The sequence below is a fragment of the Talpa occidentalis genome, unplaced genomic scaffold (genome assembly GCF_014898055.3).
Source record: "Talpa occidentalis isolate TD23 unplaced genomic scaffold, MPIMG_talOcc4v2.1 talOcc4.13, whole genome shotgun sequence".
NCBI classification, from domain to species: Eukaryota; Metazoa; Chordata; class Mammalia; order Eulipotyphla; family Talpidae; genus Talpa; species Talpa occidentalis.
Genome location: NW_023601322.1, coordinates 23,944,467 through 23,968,582, shown reverse-complemented (window position 1 = coordinate 23,968,582; position 24,116 = coordinate 23,944,467). Strand labels below are relative to the sequence as shown.

The 24,116-nt window shown below is 38.9% G+C and overlaps 1 long non-coding RNA gene across 1 annotated transcript in view; it reads left to right on the top strand.

Moving 5' to 3' along the window:
- The first annotated feature begins 4,691 nt into the window (after nucleotides 1-4,691).
- The window catches only part of LOC129145589 (uncharacterized), a 203,073-nt gene continuing 183,648 nt past the window's right edge, over nucleotides 4,692-24,116 (top strand). The window contains exon 1 of the long non-coding RNA XR_008551366.1: nucleotides 4,692-4,762. This is a non-coding gene — a long non-coding RNA (uncharacterized LOC129145589). The remainder of the gene's footprint in view (nucleotides 4,763-24,116) is intronic.

The window sequence follows — 24,116 nt, the reverse complement described above, 5'->3', positions numbered from 1 at the left end:
TTATTTTCCAAAGTTATCTCAATTATCATTCCATGTGAGCCTTACAGCTCTCTCAATTTCATAAATGGGAAAGCAAGTATCTGAGATCTTATGATTTGGTCAAGGTCACATGGCTTATTAGAATTAGAGCCATAATTAAAAACCATAATTAACATCTAGCTCTGTGTTGTCCCCACTCCTTCAAACTACTTCCACTCATGACAGGTAGTTACTGTTGGGGGGCATATCTAAGTGAAACACTGTAATAGGAAAACTGGGCTGAGGAAGAATTGCGGGGAAAGTGAGATTTGGGGAAAACAGCAGAGGATAAGGGATGGGAGAATCTGGCACATTTTCCTGAAGGTCCGTGTAGAGGAAGTGGTGGGGTACAAACATGGTCAGAGAAGTGCCTGGTTCATTAAAAATAGACAACCTGCTTAGGCAAATGTAGAATTTTTTCTCTTGCATGACTTGAATGACTCTTTGACATATTTTCAAGGGTGCATTAAGATCAGTCCCATAGTAGTATCCTTGGGTTTTTAGGATCCTTCTCATTCTAAAACAGTATCAGAAACTACAGGACGAAGCCCTCCTATCCTGGGGCTTAGTATTCATTTGATCTTGCATTGGCATCTTATAGGCAGGCATCTTGTGTGTGTAAAATTCAGTTCAAGAACAGTGGCATCTATGGGCCTCCCCAGTGGCGTAGCGGTTGAGCGCTGGTCTGCGAAGCTCTGCCCACCGGTTTGATCCCTGGCCGCCAGGCGAGGGTCTCACATGGGCATGCAGACCTCTTCCGCCACCTGCTGCTCCCCTCAGCAGTGTACTTCATCACTCTGCCTGTTCTGCTCTCCTCTCTGGCTCTGGTGAATTCTCTCACCCTCCCGTGCTTCTGACTGTACGCAGTGCTTGTATAAATAAATAAATAAATCTTTAAAAAAAAAATGGCATATCATGGCTTAAGATGCTAGCAGTATTTCACATCACTTGGAGAGCTTGTTCAATAAGACGGTACATAAATTTGAGTATATGCCGCCCCATCAGTTATTTCTGTACATTTATGTGACTTTTATGTAACATAAAATAATTTTCCCAAAATGTGCATCCCCTTTAAAGTAGTTATCATGGAAATTCATAAACAAATCCAAATAATAGTTGTATTTTTTAAACTCCTGTCTACTTTTAAATTTTTTTCCCATAGTGCCTTTTTAGAAATGTGAACCATGCGTGTTGCTAAGTCTTATGTATACCCTGGGATTATGATTGTGGAAATGGAAAACAGAAATGCCCCCCCACCCCAGAGAACTAGAGAGACTACTGGATCCTGGTCCTTTCCTTTGGTGTAAGTTGGGGGCACAAATTCCATTCCAAACTTCGCCATTAGTTTAGTGTAGGCAAGTACTTAACCACTCAGTTTCTTTATTTAATGAACTGTATTACATAACCTTTCAATTTTCTGCTAGCTATGTCACTCTGTTTTTAGATACAGATGATGCCAGATCCAGCATCAGGTTCCCTTAGGGAAGAAGGTGTGATCTACATTTTTTCCAGGTTGTCTAGGCTCACAGACTTTTAGGAACACTGCCTATGCCTGGGAATACTGCCTGTAATGGCTAGGTAATTTTATAATGTGCAATACAGAATGAACTAATACTTTCTTAAAATAGAAAAAAAAAAACCTTAAATGGTATGTTCCTGGAGTTATATTTTGAGCAAAAAGGGATATTTTCAAACCTCAGTTCCAGTGAAAAGGATGAAATTTGCAGTGTAGTTATATGCACTGAGAAATCAGAAAAGTGCACTGTCCAGCTACAAGCTTTGGATGAAACAAGTTGTCAAGCAGGGAGGGACAGAAGACAGATGAAATAATGAATGAGAGCTGGGCTGTAGGCCAAAGGTCCAGAGGGGTGAGGGGATTCACCAGAGACAGAGTGGGGAGCAGAACAGGTGGACTGACTGAAATACACTGCTGAAAGGAGCAGCAGATAAGACAGGAGAGGTTTGCTGCACCATGTGGATCAGCTGCCTGGCTGGGGATAGCTTCATATTGCTGAGACTTAACCCCTTGTGCCATCCAGGAGGCCCCTACATAAAATAAATCTTAAAAAAAAAATAAAATGAGTAGTTGGAAAGGTGTATTCAGAACAACTACTTAAATCAATGACACAGATTTATATTTTAAAAAATCATGTTCAAATAAATATAACCATAAAAATCAGCATACAAGGAAGAACAACTTCTATTTATTTTTGGCCTAAAACATAATTGAGGATAGACATCAGGAAATCAAATATACATCTTGGCAGAGGTCATCATACTCAATGAGAATGCAAATAACCAGCTTAATTTACACCCACTTTCTATGGAATGTCTCATGTCCCTTCTAAGACTTTAATAAAATGTTCCTGAATCTTAAGATGTCTGAAGTATTTCTGGCCTTAATTTCTCCCTCCTTCCAAGCTTCAACTATGTTCCAGCCTCTCTCCCATAGTGATTCTCTTTCCTATATTCTATGCTGACATAAAATTGAATGCAGTATCTTTATATGACTATTTATCAAAGCCATTATATGAACTATTTGAATATATAAGACATTTGGGATAATGTAGTGGTTATAGCAAGAAAAGCAACAATAGTATGGATACCTCTGTTGTGGAGCTCTTGAGTTACCCTAAAACTTGAAGTTGTTTCCTAGTCTCCTTAAATATAAAAATTAATTCCTTTTGCTTTCAGGCAGGACCTTTTTACTCAATTCCCTCCTCTCACTACACTCGGCTGTGGTCCACATTTAACAAGGACAAAGACTGTACCGTTCGTGATGTCTGTGGTCAGCTTTTCCAAAATTAAAAAAAAAAGCCTAGTGCAATATTTAGAGAAGTTGATCAATAACAGTATTAGCTGAGTAAACAAAGAAACATCTCAGACTGTTAAGTCTGGGAGATAGTTCTCAAGTTCCCTTTTGCACGTAATCTCTACCATTGCACATTGTTACCAGATCAGGAAATAATTACAATACTCATTGTTTGAATGCTTTCACTCCAATTACATGCACCTTCTATCAGGAGATATCTTTAAGCATGGAGATTTCAGTACTGAATCGAAGCACTAAATACAAAGTGCACAGATGGTAAATATTATACCTATCTGTGGAGAATATGATAGTGATTTAAAAGCCCAAGTTTCTGTCAAATCTTAGGTCAAATTGCTAAAGTATTTTTACATCCTTTGAAAGAAAGTTATATGTCTAGAATGCCACTGAAACAGAAAAACTTGAAGCTATCTGTACCGTTATCACTAAATTATACTTTGATACTTTAAAAATGGTCTTGCCATGTTATATTTCTTCTTTTAAAGACTTGTTTATTTATGCATGCAAGAACTGGAGTATAGGCTAGGGGTGTGGGAGGTGAGAGGATTCACCAGAGACAAAGTAGGGAACAGAACAGGCAGATTAACTGAAATACACTGCTGCAGGGAGCAGTGGGCAAGACAGAAGAGGTCTGCTGTGCCATGTGGGTCAGCTCCCTGGCTGGGGATCAAACATGTGCTGCAGTGGCTGGCGATAGCTTGACAGCACTGTCTTTAACCCCTACGCCACCAAGGAGGCCCCATGTTATATTTCTTTCTTTTTTTTTTAAAGGTTTATTTATTTATACAAGCACTGGGTACATTCAGAAGCGCGGGAGGGTGAGAGAATTCACCAGAACCAGAGCGGGGAGCAGAGCAGGCAGAAAGACCAAAGTACACTCCTGAGGGGAGCAGCGGGTGGCAGGAGAGGTCTGCGCGCCATGTGGGACCCTCACCTGGCCGCCAGGGATCAAACTGGCGCTGCAGAGGCTGCGCGCAGCTTCGCAACCCAGCGTTCAACCGCTGTACCACTGGGGAGGCCCATGTTATATTTCTTAACACAGCACAGGATTACAAATAATTTTGGATCTCAAAACCTACATTTGCAAATTTTGGGGAGTTGTCAGATTGCTATGCTGAATAAATGAAAAATCAGAGTATTTGACTGCAAAAAAAAATAAATAAAATTCCTAGGGCCATTCTCAGTAAGAGAGTTAGAATAACAACATGACCAAGGAGTTATTCTTGAGAATTTTCACCAAGAAAGTGGACTTGTGGAGTCTCAGAAGGAGAAAAGCTAAAATCCGTGCAGCAGAGGATAGGCATCTAGGAGAACGAAAGATTGAAGCGCTCTGGTTGCGACATAGAGTCACAAGTCTGGGACAAGTGACAATGATGAAAACAATCAGGCAGGAATCAGAGGGAGGGGGGAAGAAGTTACAACGGAGGCAGGAAGGTAGAGTCAGGATAGGGGAGATAATTTTGAATGAGAATTTAATTACTCTTGCCATGTAAATGTTCACAGTACTTTTTTCTCAAGAAGGAGGAGCCCCTTTGACCTAGGTTCCCTTTGTTTTCATGACATTATGTTGCCAACGTGCCTTCCCTGTCCCATGTCTTTCTGAGCATTCCCTGTGTCAGATAGCATCCTTGGGCTTTAGAAATGAATTTTCAAAAGATGATGTGTTTGAGGAGAGTTTGGAGGAAGAAGATGGAGGGAAAGGTAAGATTCACAGGAAGGATTAACCCATATAATGAAGAACTGAAAAGAAAAAGTAGGAATTTTGACAAGCTGAGCATGGAGGAAGACTTTTATTTAGTTTTGGTCTTTGTTTAGTTTAACTTTTAATTTTTTTTCCAGGAAGTTTAAAGAAAGGTGTTGGAGCATCAGTTGCTGAATGTGAAGAAAGAAGGCTTGAAAGTTCATGGAATTTTCGTAAGTGGTGCCCATGAATTACAGATTTCAGCTATCTTTACACTTTTTAAGAAGTAGCAAAAGTGTTGAGTTGTTTTGAAATGACTATTTGTTGGATTATGTTTCTTGGTTCAAGGAGTGGTATAACCCTATAGATCTTTGGTTCCATCCAAATTTCATTCTGTTGAGGGTTAGCTTTTAGAATATGACACATTGCTCGGTTGGAAAGATATACCTTATTTAGTTGGACTCTGAAATAAACAAAAAACCAAAAACAAAAAAGCATGGTTTTGCATGTGAAAACCATGAGCCTAAATTAAACCAGGACTTAGAGCAGAAAAAGAGGGCTGCTTATCTTTTGACATATCAGGAATAGTTCCTATCCTTTACCCCTTATCTCAATTACTGTGTTCTTAATGACTCAAGGAACACTTAGATTAAGAAATAAGAGAGTGACTTAAACCTGTGTCTTTCTCATGGGACTCAGACTAGACTTTCATTTGGCAGAGATAAAATAGAGTTGAATCAATTACAGTGGTTAATATTGACTAAGGATAAGGTTTTGTATTCTACCAGATGCTGTTTAAATTTGTCTTATTTACCATGTTTGTTCATTTCTGGTGAAGAAATTATGCATATTAAAAAGTACAATCCCCTTTACATATTTGCCCAAAATTTTGTATGCACTATCGAGTTATGACTTTTCTACCAATTATTCTCTAAAATTTATAACCAGGTATGAGAAAGTGAAAATCATAAGACTTAATCTATCCTGAATGATTCAAAAAACACATTTTGATACTGTAACTGGAATTAGAGAAGAAGCTCATAAATAAGCTACCAATATTTGTAGCTCTTGTACCACTGAAGTGCACTGAATTTACATATTTAATTGTCCTATCACCTAAAGAATATCGCCTTTACTATTTTCCCATCTTTCCTTACTTTCGCTTTGCCATCATTTATATGTAAATGTTGCTATGGGATACATCCATAAAATACTATTTTCATGTCATATCTATTTTGACAAATCTTTACTGATTCTCCCTTGTTATCTATAGAATAACTATCTGACAGATGACTTTGGTTTTAAAAATTCTGCAGAACATTGTTCCGTTTTATATACCCTTTTTTATTGTTTCCAATTATAATATTGGCATAAGTCCAGAAAGAAGGCAGATCTGAGTTATCTATTCAAAATAAATTAATCTGTAATCCCAGGGAGGGAATATAATTCCATGTCTCAGTTTTCAATTTCCCTTGTAATCGCCTCCTCTCTATACCCACTTCCCATGCTTTGTCCAGTACTAGGAACTTCTCTTACTTCTGGACCATTGCATATTCTGATCCACTTGCCTATAACATTTTGTCCCAAATGTCCCTTGTTTTACCCATCTTTCAGGTAGTATAACAACTTTTTTTGTCTCTGGGAAGCTTTTAAGAGATACCTGAGCTTGGGGAGGTTCATATGCCACGTGTTGCTATATCATCTCCTCTATCTCATATAGATATTATCGTATATTACTTCATTGTAATTGTTTCTAGTTATCTGTCTACCCAGAGACTATAAAAAGATAGGACCATGTTCTTTTCATTCACTATATTCCAGTGCCTGCTATAGTTTCTGTGTTATAACATATGAATAAACACAGTTTGAAAGTTAAGGCTTATAAAGGGAAATGTTTTGTTGACAGTAAAAAGAAGCAGTACATGGGAAAGTGACAAATGCAAATAAGACTATCACAACGCCTTTTCAAACATTGTGTCTGAGTGGGAAGTGTAGTCATGAACAAGGAGAGGGAGTCAGGACTGGAACACTCCATCCAAACTGCATTCTGTTGAGTATCAGCTTTTGTTTGAAACATGATGTCATCTCGGCAGCATGGTTCTTATGTTCCTTCTTGGTTATTTGCATCCTCGTCAAATAATGACAACAGATTCCATTTTCATTCCTTATTTTGTTTTTCCAGTTTGTGATGTTTATTTTCCTCCATCTATGAGAATCTTAATTTCAAAGTCATTTTCAGTTTTAGTTTATACTGAGAACCTGCTTTGATACAGTTATCAGCCCCTTTCCAACCTTCGGTCGCTGTCCAAGTGCTGATTTTATTGTTGTCATTATTCTCAATTTGATCGTAAGCTCCCCAGGTGCAAGACTGGTGCTTTGTTTACATTTGGGACTTTTCTCAAGTTTTGATTGATATTCAGTGAACAAAGAGCATACTTGACTGACCAGTGTTTCCTGGGAGAAATAATTCCATTTGGTGGGGACAGTAGTTACTTTACAAAGAATGTATAGACAACAAACTAACAATTTCTTTATAAATAATATATTTTTTTGTTAATGACTCAATCTGTTGATATATTCTCTGCCTTATTTCAATAGATGTGAATTAACTAAGAAGGTATGACAAGGTCAAAAGTACCTTGGACTTCAACAAAAAGAGTTGGTTTAGAGTCTGAACTGTGTATGCATTGACCAGTCATGTGAACATTTCTTTGTTCATATATTTATTGATGTAAAACAGGTTTACATTGTATCTGCTTTGGGGGCATATGTGAATGCTCTCAGTTTCTTATTTTCAAAATGAAAGGCTGTATCAAAGGATGCTGATGTCTCCTTCAGCTAGAACAATCATGTAAATGTCTCTGTGCTGTGCCCAGAAAGATCTTCCTGCTTTTTAGCAGCATAAGTAGGCAGTTTTCTTGCAAAAAACTTTACTTATCATGATTTTTTAAAAAATCTAATGATAGTAGAATAGTCCTGTCTAAAATATTAAGAGTATTCATAACAATGAATGCATTTATTATGTCATTGAGATTTAGTAAATCATGGATTTGGGAAACACTGACTGATGTCAAAAATTCTCTATTACTCACAAGAAAAAAACCCACTCAAAATAGTATAAAATTAATTGCCAAAACTCTCATATTATCATGTACCTGCAATTTGAATTGCATTTTACTTTGCTGCTCCAGTGAGTTCTACAAAAACATGCTGTGCTTGAGTAACCCCTGGACACATAGTCACACCTATTTAATGTGGAAAAGTTTGCTAATGCGAAAGTGAGTTGAGGGGAAAGCTTTCAGGAAGACAAGTCACAGTGAAATGCATCCTTGAAGATTAATTACCACTCAGATCTTTTCAGCTTCCAGATATACAATTGCATTAAGCATAAATTAACTACCTCGAGGCTGCATAATGGACACTGGTAGAGGATTTTCACCTTTATGTCTTTGGTTTGAATCTTCCCCCAGCTTAAGATTGACTAAAAGTCATTATCCTTTGTCAACTGTTCGGTGACTTATGAAATGAGTTATTGGTCTTAGTTAAGTTCCTTGCACAGTCAAAAAACACCTTCACAATTGATGATCATCAGAGCTGCTGGAACCAGAGAAAGCAGGTCAGAGATTGAATTGGTCATGGAAATTGAATTTGTGTCTCACTAGCCCACCATCTAAACATGCTTTGAGGCTTAGAGTTTTGCCCTTCTCTTGGAGAGAACAATGTAAGTCTCTAGGGTTGCTGACTGGACATCTTTCATTAACATAACAGGATGGAGACAATTTCTGGCTTTTCTTTCTAGCTAGAGCAGCAAAATTATCTCCAATATCTTTCTTCATGTAAAGAGATATCTGAGGGCTTAGTCATCTCCAGGAAAGGTTTTTGTGGGTCCCCTCACCCAAATCTCACAGAGTACAAAAAAGTATGAATATACCATAACTTTTCTCATTGTAGTCGCTATGGAAGCAATAACATGTCCCTATCAGGTTATCTTTTTTTCTATCTAGAAATAATATGATTTTGGTAGAAAGCATCTTTGATAGAAAGTGTCTTTGTCATCTGAAGGTTTTGGTTGTCTGAGTTTTAATTCTTGCTCTGTATCTGTCTGTCAAATGCTGAACACAATTTGAGATCTGCTATTCTGCCAAGAAAGTAAAGAACTTTAGACTGTGTATTAAATCAAACTCTTTTCTGGTTTTATGGCATTCTAGAATTGGCAAGCTTTCCATTTCCCAAAAGGTTCTGTGTTTGGCTATGGGACTATTGGGAAGTCTGAGGCTTTTCTGCTAGAAAGGGATTCTCATTTTAATTGGTGACTGTGAGATGAGCAGTCACTTCATTTGGAAGTCACTAGTTAAGGAAGATAGGAAGAGTAGGAATTACATTGATAGTGAAGGACAGATATGTAAAGGCTAGAATTTGAGTTTAAATCAGTAAGAGAAGCCTTGGATAATATTCCAGAAGGGTGAGACTGTAATTCAGGAGCACCAAAAGAATCAGAGAAGTAAGAGGACAGGTGTTAAGCTGACAGGTGATTCTGAAACGCCAGAGGCTGAGAGCTAGTGTCTGGGTGTTCTAGAATCATATGATAATGAGGTTCCCTCCTTTGCTCCCCAAGTTTCCCCTCCTTTTTTCTTTTCTCCTGCTCTATGCTCCTTTTTCCTTTTCTTTTTTTCTTTCTTTTTTTTTAAGATTTATGTATTTATTTATATAAACACTGGGTACAGTCAGAAGTGCGAGTGGTTGAGAGAATTCACCAGAGCCAGAGCGGGGAGCAGAGCAGGCAGACTGAGGAAGCGCACTGCTGAGGGGAGCAGCAGGTGGCAGGAGATGTCTGTGTGCCATGTGGGACCCTCTCCAGTGGCCGGGGATCGAACCGGTGCTGCAGAGGCTGCGGGCAGCTTCGCAGCCCAGCGCTCAACTGCTGCATCACTGGGGAGGCCCCTTTTTTCTTTTCTTTCTCTCCCCCTTGTATTTTTTTCCTTGACTTTATTAATCACAATCAATTTGAAAGTTACCCTTATTTGGATGACTTCTACATTAAATTCTTCAGTCCAGTGTCTCCTCTGACTTCTTAATACAAATGAAACAAACAATAAAATTTCTTGTCTTGGCTTTGTCATACACATTTAAAGCGTGTTCAAATAGAATTTAAATCCTTACCTTTATGTTTCCCACATCTGTAAACCATCATAAACTAATGTTAAAAAAAAAACTAAGAATCTAAGTAAGAATCAGCCTTAATTCTTGCTTTTTCCTTCATTTAGCATCTATATTCTCTATCTGTTCCAGTTAAAATGATTGGATTTTCCTTTCATTCTTTATCTCTACTACCACTATTTTAGTCTGAGCAGTTACCATCTTTTACCCAATTTACAGTGTCAGTTTCTGTTCTCCCTGATTCTAATTGTCTCTCCTATCTTGAATCCTTTTAGGTATAAATGATCTTTCAAAAAATGTCAGTTAGAAAACAATATTTTCCTTCTTAAATCTTCCCCATTTCCATTAGAAAAAATCCCACATCATTTGTCATGCCCAGTTCCCCGAATGCTTTGTATTTTCTCATCTCTACAATATTGAATTATGTGAACTGTGACAAGTAAAATAAGTGCCCCCTATAATGCCCAATCCCCAAACCCATGATTATGTTAACTTACGTGACAAAGAACTTAACAGATGTAATTTAGTTAATGATGTTGAGATGGGAAGATTAACCTGGATTGTGTGGATGCACTCAATGTAATTCCATAAGTCCTCTATCCATATTTAGGAGGCTAGAGAGTGAGAATCAGAAAAGATGTGATAGTGAAACAGTAGCTGGAATGAGGTGATTACTAGAATGGAGTACAGCCAAGTTACACAGGTGACCTCTAGAAGCTGGAAAAGACATGGAAGTGTGTTATGTCCTAGAGTCTCCAAAAGAAATGCAGTTCCAATAGTTCAAGGAGACTCATTGAAGATTTTTTGACTCCAGAACTGTACTTTCTGTTGTTTTAGGCCACAATGCCTGTGGTAATTTGTGACATCAGCAAACAGGAAGCTAATACAGTCACTTTTTTGCATGTATATGCTATATCCTAACTGAGTCTTCTTTCAGTTTTGGAACAAAACACCTCAGGGTCTTTGCACATGGTCTTGCCTGTTTCTTCGAATATCAATTTGTTTTTTTTGTTTGTTTGTTTTTATTTAAATATTTTATTTTATATAATTCTTACATATTTTTCCATCTTTGCACAATGTATGCATTTTCATTTTGGTTATATTCCACATACAATTGCACCTCCCCCCTTATTTTGACTCTAGTCCTTCCTTTCCCTGCCCCTCCCTCCCCCTACCCCCGTAGTGTGTCTCTGGTTTATAGTTGCTTGTTGATTTTGATTTTTACTTTGCATTGATTAGTGTTTTTCCTGGTCTCTTATTTAGGTTTTCTAAATTCCTGCTATGAGTGAGACATCTCCTTAGGCAGTTATTTCCCAACCTCCTCTTTCAGTTTCTTTTTATTTGTATTTTTAACTAGGATGTCTTAGTCCTGACAGTTATTTTTATTTAACCGTGTACTGATTGGATTTTTAATATTCTTTGACTTACTTTTTTCTTTCTGTTGTCTATTAATATAGAACCTAAGCTCCATAACAGAAAAAAAAACAAACTGTATCATGTTTAGCACTATATCTTTAAAACGTTTTCTGGCACCTGGCAAGTCCTAAATAAATGTTCAATGCCTGCTTGACAGATGGAATGAATGATTTAGGGGAATGTAGCAAATTAGGAAGAGAATATGATTCTAGGGAAGGAAAGCTGATAGATGTTAGCCAGGGATCCTCAGTTATTGGAGGGTTCTAGGCTTAACTTTGGTGCCAATGTGCAGCTTAGACCTTAAGGAAAATAATCAGGGAAACTGCATTGATGTGACCTGTCCAAGGAAGATGCCCAGTCCTGCTCAAATAGACAAATGTAAGTTGAACTGTCTGGCAAAAGTTCTGTAGGGGGCTTGAAATTCTGACGGGAGCTAGCCCATGAACACTAGGGCTTAGGGCACATGGGGCTTTAGAGGCAATACAGGAACCCAGCTGGTGAACCAACACATAACTCCTAGCATCATACACAAATGAATTTAAGTGGAAAAGAAGGCGGGCACCATTACTTTCTTTGTCCTACTTGAAATCTCCCAAATGAGGTTTAGCAGTGGGAACTTAAGAAATGCTTAATAAAAATAGGCAAGACCTGTAAGACTGTTGGACTAATAAGTGATTAATCTGTGCATTAAATGTAATTACCATAGTGCCTGTTACAAATGAGTACTTGACTTCCTGCCTCTTCTCTCTCCCTTTTACAAGTTGTAGCAAATGATGGAACTGATACAGCCCTGACTGCTCAGGGGTGGCTGTGGGCTGGGGTTGGACTGTTGAGGGCCCAGCAGATTCTGCTGTGGGAAACCTGGGAAAGAAAGGCTGGCAAATGAGAAAGGGTCTACAGCACTTATTGCTTCAGTGAATTGAATCTCTAAAGAGAATATTAATATTGGCAGTGCTTGACTGACATTTCTTCAGGACTTTCTCAGTAAAGTGAGTTAGATTAAGTGCTATATAATTAACCCTAAGAAATTAGCTTTAATCAAGTATGCAATTCTGTAATTTCCTTGTCCCCTGATCTCTCTATTCCTTCCTAATCCTTTTAGCCCTCAATCCTATTTTATACTAGATTCATATCTGTTGAATCAATTTCCCTAGCTATTAAATGACATATTCTCTAAAAGAGAAATAACAGGTCTTAATTCCTGTAGTATAATTCCTTAATTCCTGTAGTTTCCTAGCACTGTCATAGTAAGTATCATAAACTAAATGGCTTAAAAGAAATATTTCCTGGGCCTCCCTTGTGGTGCAGGCAGTTGAGCACTGCACTGTGAAGCTCTCCACAGCCTCTGCAGCATGGGTTTGAGCCCCGCCGGCCGGTGAGAATCCCACATGGCACGGCAGACCTCTCCTGTCTCACCCGCTGCTTCCTGAGTAGTATATTCTGTCAGTCTGCCTGTTCTGTTCCCTGCTCTCTCTTTGGTGAATCCTCTCACCCTGCCACGTATTTGGCCTATACCCCAGTTCTTGTATAAATAAATAAATCTTTTAAAAAAAATTAAAAAAAATTATTTTCTCATAATTTTGGTGCCTAGAAACCTGAAATCAAAAAGTTGCCAGGTTCACACTACCTCTGAAGAGTCTGGGAAAGATTTCTTCTCTCCTCCCCCTTAGCTTATGTTCCAACAAGTCCTGGTATTCCTTGACTTGTAGATGCATGACTCCAGTCTCATTTACATCTTTACGTGGCCTTCCCCCTATTTTTCTGTTTCTAAATTTCCCTCTTAATTCCACTTACCATAATCCAGTATGACCTTATCTGGACATTATTCAATATGCAAGGGTTCTATTTCCAAACAAGGTCACATTTGTAGCCTCTGGCTGAAAATGAATTAAGGCTCTATTGAACCACATACATGAAGTTAGAAAGTCCTACTGAGGATTTGATTCAGGCTGAGGACCTTGCAGAGGAAGGACCTGGGGAATTCTTCACAGTGTGTAACTTTGCTTTACAGACACTTTCTCTTAAGGGCTATGCCTTAATCACTTTTCGTTTTCCAGTCTTAGAAATAGTGTTGTACTCCATGGGTATTTATTGAATAATGCAAAAAATAAATTCAAATAAATTAATATTCCTCAAGATCCTCTTGGTGACCCTCCTACACAGCCCTCCTGCATCAGTGACTGAGAGCTGTGTGGGCCTGGCCTGGGCAGGAGGGGGTGGGGTAGGTGGGAGTGTCAGACTCTGTTCCTGACATGTCTGTCATCTGGCCAATATGCTCATGAGCCCTTTGGATGCCTGCATTTTGACACAGTGCTTTGAGAAATCAGACTTGCTAAATGAGGGACTATCTCTTCAACAGTTAACAGTCTTACCAAATGTCTGCTCCTTATGTAAACCACTTTAAGAATATTTGAAAACAATCTATTTAAAATAAGAAATGGCTGATACAAATAACTCTTCAATTAAGAATCAGTTGTTGGCTAATCTCAACTCATTTGCTTAAAAAAAAGTCTTGATAATGTAACCTGAACTCTAAAACAAATGTGCTTATAGAGACAATACTTATAACTGCTACATTTGTACGACACTTTCTAGTGACCTCATTTAATCAGTACAAGATAGACAAGACATATAATATTCTGCACTTGATCATGAAAGAAACTAAGGTGCAGAGATGTTAAATTGTCATATTAAATATGACAAGAGAATAATGAGGGTTTGAGGACTTTACATCTTCATTTCCTAGTTTCTTGACCTTTCCTGAAAGTTACCTAGATTCTCACCACCTGGAGTACATGAATGGTAAAATTATAAAATTATGGATCTTGTGTCAGGAATGCTAGATTTTATTTTTTTTTTCAAGTTTGAATTGTTTTTAGCATTATTTTTTTCCACTGTCTTATTTAACACATCACTAATGAATGCATACAATTAAAGAGGAGGATAAACCTATGTACTTGGACAGAGAACACCAAATAGGAAAAACTGTTGTATTTTGACAGAGGATTCCAAATCCATAGGCTGACAGCTTGAGTTTAAGTTCTGTATGCTCTGGACTGAATGACTACCTTCCTGGGAGCTCAGGGGCACTAAGCCATTGTAGGTCCTGCATTTGTTGATCTTACAATGTTTCAGTATCTGCATGTAAGTGAGGAGAAAGATCTGCTGGGAGGAAATTGGAAACCAATTGGTCATTCTGGTTGCATTGCCAATTAGACTTTGTCCAGCACATGAACGACTTTGGGCCTATTGATATTTGCTGTGACACTTAAATGTTCAGCACAGTATTGATTCTCAATGTCAAGCCCTCTACTTAGGTGCTGTTTCTATGTGATGAGAAGATTACCAGAGAATACTAATTGAATTTTTAAAATACACACATATTCCTACATGCACAGTGCCTAAAAACAGTAATTTAAGTGTGCATTTGACTAGAACCCACTCCCACCCTTAACAGAAATAAAATGGCAATATTTTTTAGTTTAGGATGAACTATTTTGCAAAGGTGAATTGTTTTCTATCAGAATAAATTATTTACTGCTGTAAAATGAGTTTACATGGTTCAAAATAGTAACCATTTAGGAACAATGATGAAATAGGTTGTGATATTGAGAAAGGAAAAGTATTATTTTCTCAAATATTAAAGGGGAAAAAAAGAAAGGCAATTCTTCAGTACAGTTGAGAAAACAAGAGTTTGAAGAAAAATTGTTTTTCCAAGGCGTCTACAGAAAAGTTGATATAACTAGTTCATAAACATAATTTCAAATGGCTGAAAACTACTTATTGGTAAATATCTAGAAAGGACATGTAAGTTGATTGTTCAACTCTCTTTTGAATTATATTTAGTATTCTATAACTGATTTAGCATTTTGAAACCATGGGCCAAACTCATGACAAAATTTGTTTATATACATACCATCCCCGTGTTTTCATGGGTGCACAAAATCCTCATTAAAGCTCTCCAACCACATATGTCAACATCTGTGATTTGCTTCTTGCGCATTTGGGAGGGGGATGTCCCTACCTGTTTATTTGCTGCCATTTTAATAATTACAGCTGTGATCCCTGCTCAGCCCTCACTCCTAGCCCTGACTAACTCTGGGGCCTCAGTGTGTGGCCCTGGGAGGCATGATGTGCCTTTCCTGTTCACTTTAAGTAATAATTACAATCAATTACATTAAACCTCCTGTGTCATCACTCAGTCATACCTACACACGAAATCCTGGGTTCCTAATTTAACACAGTTGTTTTAAGAGTTCGATTTTATTTTATTTTTTTTTAAAGATTTATTTTATTTATACAAGAGCCAGGGTAGAGGCCAGATGCGCGGGAAGGTGAGAGGATTCACCAGAGACAGAGTGGGAAACAGAACAGGCAGAATGACGAAATACACTGTTGAGGGGAGCAGCAGGCGAGACAGGAGAGGTCTGCTGTACCATGTGGGTTGCTCCGAGGCCAGCGGGGTTCGAACTGGTGCTCTTCAGAGGCTGCGGCCAGCTTCACAGTGCTGCGCTCAACCACCTGCGCCACCAGGGAGGCCCAAGAGTTCAATTTTGAATGATTTGATTGTATGTTTGTTTGCCTTTTCTGATATGTATACACACATATTGATGAATTAAGTCAATTTATCAGACAATTCAAAAAGTTTAGTATGAAATTAGCAAAAAAAGTCTTTAACTCATGTCATTTGAAATATATTTGAATATATATATATGTGAATATATATATATATTTATGACTTAATAAATTCACTGTGAGGTTCTACTTGGTCTTGAGTGGTCTCCTTAATCCACTCTCCTTTTATTCTAACATGATCAGGACCAGAATGACCTACTGATAAGAGGTGAGTTCCTGGTTTATCACCGACCTTTATTTTTCAGGTAGATTTTCCCATGTTTTTCCTTCCTTAACATTGACTCACAAAGATGCTGTATGCTGATGGGAAGCAAAAAATACTTGCTTGCTATTGTTCAAAGACAGAAATCCACCTGGAAGCATACTCTACAGCAAAACATCACATGGACAACATTATTAGCTCTGTTTATTTAAGATCTGTTGCCATAAACTATGGTTTAAAGCTTTCAGTTCCTTAACACTGTTCAACATCTTCAGTGGATTTGGTATGAAAAAAGATCAAAGCAGGCATTTCATGGAAGAAAATAGCCTTGATGTTATAACTAGTGGAGTATCATCTAGAATAGAGAAGTGGATGAGTTTCACCACTGGAGCACCAGCTTCACCCCTCAAAATAATAACACACAAACCTCTAGCTGATATTCAGTGTTAAGGACATACTTTTATGTTTCCTCATGAAGATGAGGATTAACTGTGGCTTGCCAAGCATTTATAGGATAATCTTGTTTTTAACTTCAAAAGGCATGTTAAATGTGATAAAGCCAGATAGCCTAGCCCTTTTATTTGCAATGTTATCTCCTTTGGTACATACATGTAGCTGATGCACTTAAGCTGTTAGGGTGCCCTCACAGGTCACACTATCAGAAAAAAAAATGAAGTTTTAAAAGCTGTATTGGGTCCTGTTAAGTGTAATCCAATCTAGTGGGCCTGGTCCTGTCGAGCACATGAGCAACTCCAGAGGTTGTCAGGCAGTCTCTCTGGAGCCGCCCTGAGTGCCCTGGCTCCTGGTTCTCTGTGATTATAAAATCCAAGTCTGGGACATCCAGTCCACCATCACCAGAAGGAGCCAACAATATCATTAATAGAACGATGCATTTCCTTCAGCTCTAAAGACTGAGAAATGCTGTTAAATGAGCTTCCCAAGTGGCTATTTTAAAAACAGCTACTTATTTGATTGAATTTAATTTTATTGTTTAAAATATATATTGGAGTGTTGTTCCCACTTTCAGGAAAATACATTGTTCAGATGTCATTTATATTTATGTCACAACTCAGAGAAAACGGAACCCTTTCCTCTCAGCTTCATTCCTTCCAGCGGTACATATAATTCCAAGTCTGTTCTGTTAGTAAATAGTATGGCTTTTATTTATTTTTTATTTTTTTTAAGATTTATTAATTCATTTTATACAAGCACTGGATACAGTCAGAAGCGCAGGATGGTGAGAGAATCCACTAGAGCCAGAGTGGGGAGCAGAACAGGCAGACTGATGAAATACACTGCGGAGGGGAGCAGTGGGTGCGGCAGGAGAGGTCTGCACGCCATGTGGGACCCTCGCTGGCGCCCAGGGTATCGAACCAGCACTGCAGAGGTTGTGGACAGCTTTGCAGCCCAGCGCTCAACTGCTGCGCCACTGGCAAGGCCCTATTTTTTTTTAAATGATTTTAATTTTTAAGCCTGACTGGCTGAGTTTTGGGGAAAATTTTACTTTAATTCATTTGAGGCTTATTCCCTCTGGTGTTGACAAGGATGGGGCCAAGTTTCCAGTTTTATAGGCAGGAAAATGTTCCAGGGAGGCCCATCTGGTCACGATGATTCTTTCCATGTGGAGGTGGCCATTGGCTTTGCTCCCATGACCCCCTAAGGCTTTCTGTGTCCTGAAATGGATATGGCAGTTTTGGTGAGAGTTGAGGTTTGCTTTAGTGTGGAAACAAGCAGCTTCCATCTCCCACCCTCTTCCCAGGACACTGCCCATGATTAGGGAGTAGGAAGCTCCTTCACTAGGAGGTCCGATAGCTTCAATATCCTTCAGAAACCATCCCCCATAATCTCCTCAAATCCAACTTTACAATGATCAACTCAAGTGGCTCTCAAGGCCAAAGGAGTAAGTGAAATAAGTCAGAAGGAGAAAAACAAATATCAGATGATTGCACTCATACATGAAATGTAAAGAAACAAAACAAAGGAACTAAATGAAAACAAACCCTAGAAATATGGCTCCAGAATGGAGGCTGCTAAAGAGGAATGGCAGGTCTTGGGGGGTAGGTGGGCAGATGGGAGAGGAACCCATAGTTGATGGTAGAGATCAGTGGGTGCTTTGCTGGTGGGTGTGGTGTGGTAACATACATCTGAAGAGGCATTGAACCTATTCCCATAAATCATATGCACTGTTAAAAACCAATGTTTCCACACTTAAAAAACAAGGTCATTAATTTAGAAGTCCAGGAAGCAGCCCCAGTGATGTTTGTCCAGAACATTTAGGCTACGCATCTGAATGAGCAGGGTTTTTTTCGAAACATAGGGAAGGAAGTATCTTCCCAACAGATTCTCCCTTCCATCCAGTTACAATCCTCTCGAATCTCAAGTCCATCACACTTCCCTGTCAGTCAGGGCTGTCAGAACCTGAAAGCGATGTGTGGGAGGATGGATATGGGAAAGCAAGTGAAACACAATACTGAGAGTAGAAATGCATCCCTCCACAGCTCTGAATGCAACTTCAGAGTCACATTTTGCTTGCTGATGATGTCCTGCTTGTTTCTCCCTAGGATTCTCTCACCCCATTTTATTTTTAAATCATTTTCCCTCTATCCCATGACATCTCTCTCTCAATTTTTGATTTAATTGTAGGTCTTGGAATTGAAACTGAATGGAGAGATTAGGGTCTGCGACCCAAAGCACATTCATCATGAGTGCTGGAGACAGGAACATCTTCCCCTTGTCCTGCAGCAGCCCCAGAGCAGGTCTTTGGTTGAATGAATGAACTTGCCACTCACTCAGGCTGTCCCGATGAGGGTGTCAGGATGGGTCGGTGGGAGTTCATGATTTTGTGTAGCACCTTTGACACATCTTTACAAGATTCTATCTCTTAGTAAGAATAAAACCAATTTCATTTGGGCAGTCTCTTACATAAGACCACATTTCCTGAAGTCTGGCTGGGATGGTTGCTGCACCCCCTTTGGAAAGTGGACTAATTGCTGACCACAAACAAGTGGTGTGTGGAATAGAGCCACTCTAACTCTGGATGCTAGTCATTCTCAAGATGCCATTGCTGTTTATTACTAATGATAGGGATCTGTAACTGGCTGGAGTTGGCAGTCATGTTCCTGTGCATGCTGCATTTCAAAGAGGCTGTGTGCGTTTGGGAAAACAAATAGGCTAATCTCACAACTTTTGTGCCTCTATCTAATTTCCATGTCCTACAGGAAGTCTGCCCAAGTCACAGTATGATCCATTTGCTGTCCATGTAACAAATTCATATAGAGTTGTGTATTATCGTTATAGGCTGTTATTTAGATTCTTAAGTCCAGGTCATGCATCTTTAAGGGAGAAATGAGGTCCTTTATAGAAGCAACTGTTTCATATTTGAATTATTCAAAGCTGTAAGCACAGAAATTTGACAGTGCTAAATGTCTAGAAATGAATAATCTGCACTGTTTGAGAGGTCATCCAGTCCAAAGCTCTGACTTGACAATGATTAAAAAACAGGGTAAAAGAAGAAGCCGAGAGAAAAACCATCTATGGTTTGTTGGGCCCTCCACTTTTTCCCTTTCCAGAAGTTAAGTGTCACTGCCTCCTATTCCACATTTAGCCCCATTATACACAGTGATATTACCCTTGTTTCAGATGAAAATAAGTTTAAGGAAATTTATGGTATAAATTAATCTTACAGTTCAGCCTTAATCTGGACCCATTCTTATATCTAAATTTTCACTGTTGATAGTCTTATTTTCTATGCCTACAGGGCCAAGTTTTCTAATGTATATTCTGAATTTCACAACCAATTAAATTCCCTCTGTGTCTCTAGATAATATTTTCAGGGGATACTTACTATGTGCTAGGTACCTTTTTAAGTGCTTGTTGTATGATTCTTTTTTAATCCTCTCCACTACCCTCTGAGATCAATATCATGAACCTATTTTACAGAGAGAATTGAGGCGGAAAGAAGTCATGCTTTTCCTAAAGTCTCGTAGCCAATATATAGCTGAGCCAGAATTGAAAGAAAGCAGCCTGACTCAAGAGTCGGAGCTCATAACTACTCTGTGACTTTGACTTGCTTTAAAGAAATGGTATTAGCTGCCACCTCAATGGACATAACTTGACACTATCCAGCTTCCATGGGTGGAGTGAGGTTACAGATAGTAAGAATGCCAGAAGGGCTTAGTGAAGGTAGAGTCCAAAGGTAGCCCTCAATTGAATGGGAATATAATCATAGATTAAAGAAGCAGGGTCTGATGGTCAAGTATATGTTAGGAAAGATATGATCATCAGAGAATAGTGATCAGATTTAGAAGAAAAGCTTCCCATATTAGAAATGAAGAAATGGTACAGTTCATTAATACAGCATCTGGAAGGGGATTGAACCAGTGATATGCAAGCAAGTAATAAGGGAAACACTAAGAGGATGAATGGATTGGAACTCAGAGTGAGGCAGATCAACTACAGGGAAAGGGATGAAAAAGCTTGTGTAGTGAGTCCTCACTTAATATAGTCAACAGGTTCTTGGAAAAATGTGACTTTGAGAGGACCTAAAACAATGAAACCAGGTCTTCAAACAATGTGGTTTCATAGAATGTGGACTGGGGTTTCTTTTTTCTCATCAACATTAAAACAAGACAACATAGAATAAAAGGATCTTATTTGAGGAACTGCTGAATAAAGAGACTGTGATATTGTGAGTTATAGTAAGAAATACATTTCTTATTATAGCAGATCTTTATCCTGTTTCTGAGATAAAGCTCCTAAAACCCTTGGAATTTCCTGTGATGAGAACCATACAGGTATCTTTTGTTAGGCTAATCAAGTTATTTCTGCAAAGTACCAGAGGATGGGGTCTGGTTGCCAGTGGAGCTAATCAGATGATTAGAAATTTGGAGCTTTAATTTCTATCTCCAGACCTCGGCAGAAAGAGGAGGGAGTAGAGATTGAGTTCAGTCAACAACCAGTGATTTAAATTAGTTGTGGTTTTGTGATGAGGCCACCATTAAAAAGAATGGGGTTTGTGGGGTTGGTGAACACATGGAGATTCCAGGAGAGTGTCTTGCCTGGAGAGGACATGACAGCTTTGTGCCCATTCCACATACCTGGCCCTATGCATTTCTCCCACCTGGCTGTTTCTGAATTGTGTCTTTCTACAGTAAATTGGCATCCTGCTAAGTAAAATGTTTCTCTAAGAACTAACAAATTAGTCAAACCTAAGGAGGGGGGGTGTGAGAAGCTCTGCTTTATCACTAGCTGATCAGAAGCACAGGTGACAACCTGGACTTGCAATTGACATCTGAAGTAGGAACAGTCTTGTAGTAGTCAGCCCTTAACCTGGGGTATCTGGCACTGTCTCCAGGTAGAAAATGTCAGAATTGAATTGCAATGTAAAACACTGGGTGGTGTTTGTGGTGTGGGAACAAAAATCCACACCTTGAAAGTGGGAGCATAATTGTTCAAGGCACAAGAAAGTCTAGCTAGGGACACAGTGTGTAAATGTAAAGTGAGTAGCAGTGAATATTTCGAAGATAAGAAACAAGTTCCATACTTACTATTGGTTTCCAAAGAGTCTGGTCCTTTTTGGCCATTAGGAAGGGATTAACAAAAACAATGAGGGGACATGTTGGAGGTCGGGAGGATAGGCAAAAACAATGAGGGGACACATTGTGGCTGGGAGGGTGTGAGATACTAGAAGTAGGGTCTGTTGGATAAAAGCCAGGTGTAGGGCCTTAACACTTCTACTCCTTCCATAATAGTTTCCCTTCTTTCTCTTTCTCTGCTCCAGAGAGCCCTTGTCTGACCCCTAAGGTACAATTGTTATCTCTGTATTCCTGTTTGTCTTTCTCAAAACATCTGTATTTTTCCCCTCGTGTAATCTATCACAGTATATATATTCATTTATGCCTATTTGTTTATTGCCTGTCTTCCTTACTCAAATATAAACTTTATGAAGTTAGCATCCATTTCTTTTTTTGCTCACAATTGAATACTTAAGGCCTGTTCATAAATATGCATTGAATGAATAAATGAATAAACAGGACTCAGGCACAGGGATAAAAGAGATTAGTCTATTTAATGTAATGAATCTGGAGCTGAAGAGGAAATGTTGGAGAAAAGAAAAGATCACTTATGTTGAATTACCACATTACCATTATTTAGCATTGATGAGGTCCCCAAGTTCTCTGGCACTAGATATTACAGATTTATAATGAAGACAGAACACAGACAGGTTTGCAGTCTCTTTCAAAATGCCATCAGTGGGAGGAACTTTGTTCCCTAATATGAACTATTTGAAAATTTCTGCATGCTGACACAATGTTATAGAAGATTCATCAGAGAAGGATATATATTTATTATCAGTGAAACAATTAAGAGAACAGAACAAAAACTATAATGGGTTAGTTAATTCCACTTGTGAGTACCATATTCTTTCTCTCTGCTTGTCAAACACAACAAACAGACCACAGCCTCTCCCTCTTCTCCCTTTCCCAGTGGCCCTGATCTTTTTCATTAAAGAAAAATGACTCTTACAAGGTTCTGCTGAGGATGTGTGGTTACAGATGATGCCAAGGAGCATCCTGGGAGCCTCTAATGGGAAGACACAAGACAAAGCAAATAGACGGTCATTTTTCCAAGAGAGGGCCCCCTGCCATGAGGGAGCTCTTCAAGCTGCCTCTCCTTTTGTGTTTTTACTTGATTTTTAATAAGGAATATTAAGGATGGGAGCTGTCTGCTCCCCACAAAACTTCCAACACAGATGTCCATTAAGGAGGCTAGTGAGGGAGGACACGGTAACCCTGAGAATCATGTGGTGGGAAAAAAACAGTATGCAGTGAGCTCCCCTCTGCTCCCACATGTAAGGGACAGGGCAACAAGGTGCCTCTCATTAAAGTTTGCTGCTTTCTGGGGTTTTCTTTGAGGTCTAGGGCTGCAGTTGGCAGCTCTGTACACATCCAATTTATCTATTATTGATGGCTGCTTTCACTTTCTTCCTATTCAGAAAGTTTCTCCTTTTGCCCACCCCAAGCCTAACCTCTCTTGATTAGACAAGGTCCAGAGCTAACGGCAAAGACTGAGCTTTGGTGGTGTGTGTGTGTGACATGTGCACCTGTAGGACATGTGCACCTGTAGCCCTGAAACTTACATAGTATTATAGACCCCTGTTACCTAAATAATGGTAATGCAATTAAAAATAAATTTAATAAGCTTGATATAATAACCAATTTTAAAAAAAAGACTCAAAGACAAAGACTGTCAAGAGAAATAAGCAGAGTGAGTCCTTATACTAATTGCCATTTTTTTTTTAATTCAAATGCTACTTCATAGCATTTGGGTAGATGCTTAGCCACTTTCAGATTCTAAAACAATCTTGTGATAACTTGTGAATTTTTCTTTTTGTAGTGCAGTTCAGTTCTTGTCTTTATGGAACCACACTTGGGAGAGAGACAATAGTGGAGGTGAAGGGATAGGCATGTTTCCTGGCATCCCTCTGTCTTCTGTTCCCCTTAGAAAGAATTGTCTGGATCAAGAATGAGTGGTCAGATTCTATAACACACTTTCCCAGAGAAGGGTGCTCCTTTTATTTTTTAAATTTTTTTCAGGAATTTTTTTTTTTAATTTTTATATTCCCCATACAATTGCAACCCCAATTTTGATGCCCAATCCTTCCTTCAGGGTGCTCCTTTTAAACCTTGCCCACACTTTGTCAAACCCTCTTCCCATATCACTGCATAGTCAATTCATGCAATTTTATTAGTCAAGTCTTATTTTGCGTGTCCAAATTATCCACAAAAAGCTGGCCTTAGGATTCTACACCTTATTGTACATGAATTATTAATTCTTTGCAGAAAAGCAAGTCTTATTTTTTTAAGATTTATTTATGCATACAAGAGCTGGGGTACAGGCCAGAGATGCGGGCGGGTGAGAAGATTCACTAGAGTGGGGAACAGAACAGGCAGTTTGACTGAAATACACTGCTGAGGAGAGCAGCAGGCAAGTCAGGAGATTTCTGCTGCACCATGTATGTTGCTCCCTGGCCGGCCAGGGATTGATCTTGTGCTACAGAGGCTGTGGGTTGCTTCACAGTGCGGTGCTTAACACCTTGCGCCACCATGGAGCCCCCCCCCCATCCCCCCAAAAGCAAGTCTTATAATGAAGGAAAAGGATAGGGTCTCTTGATACTG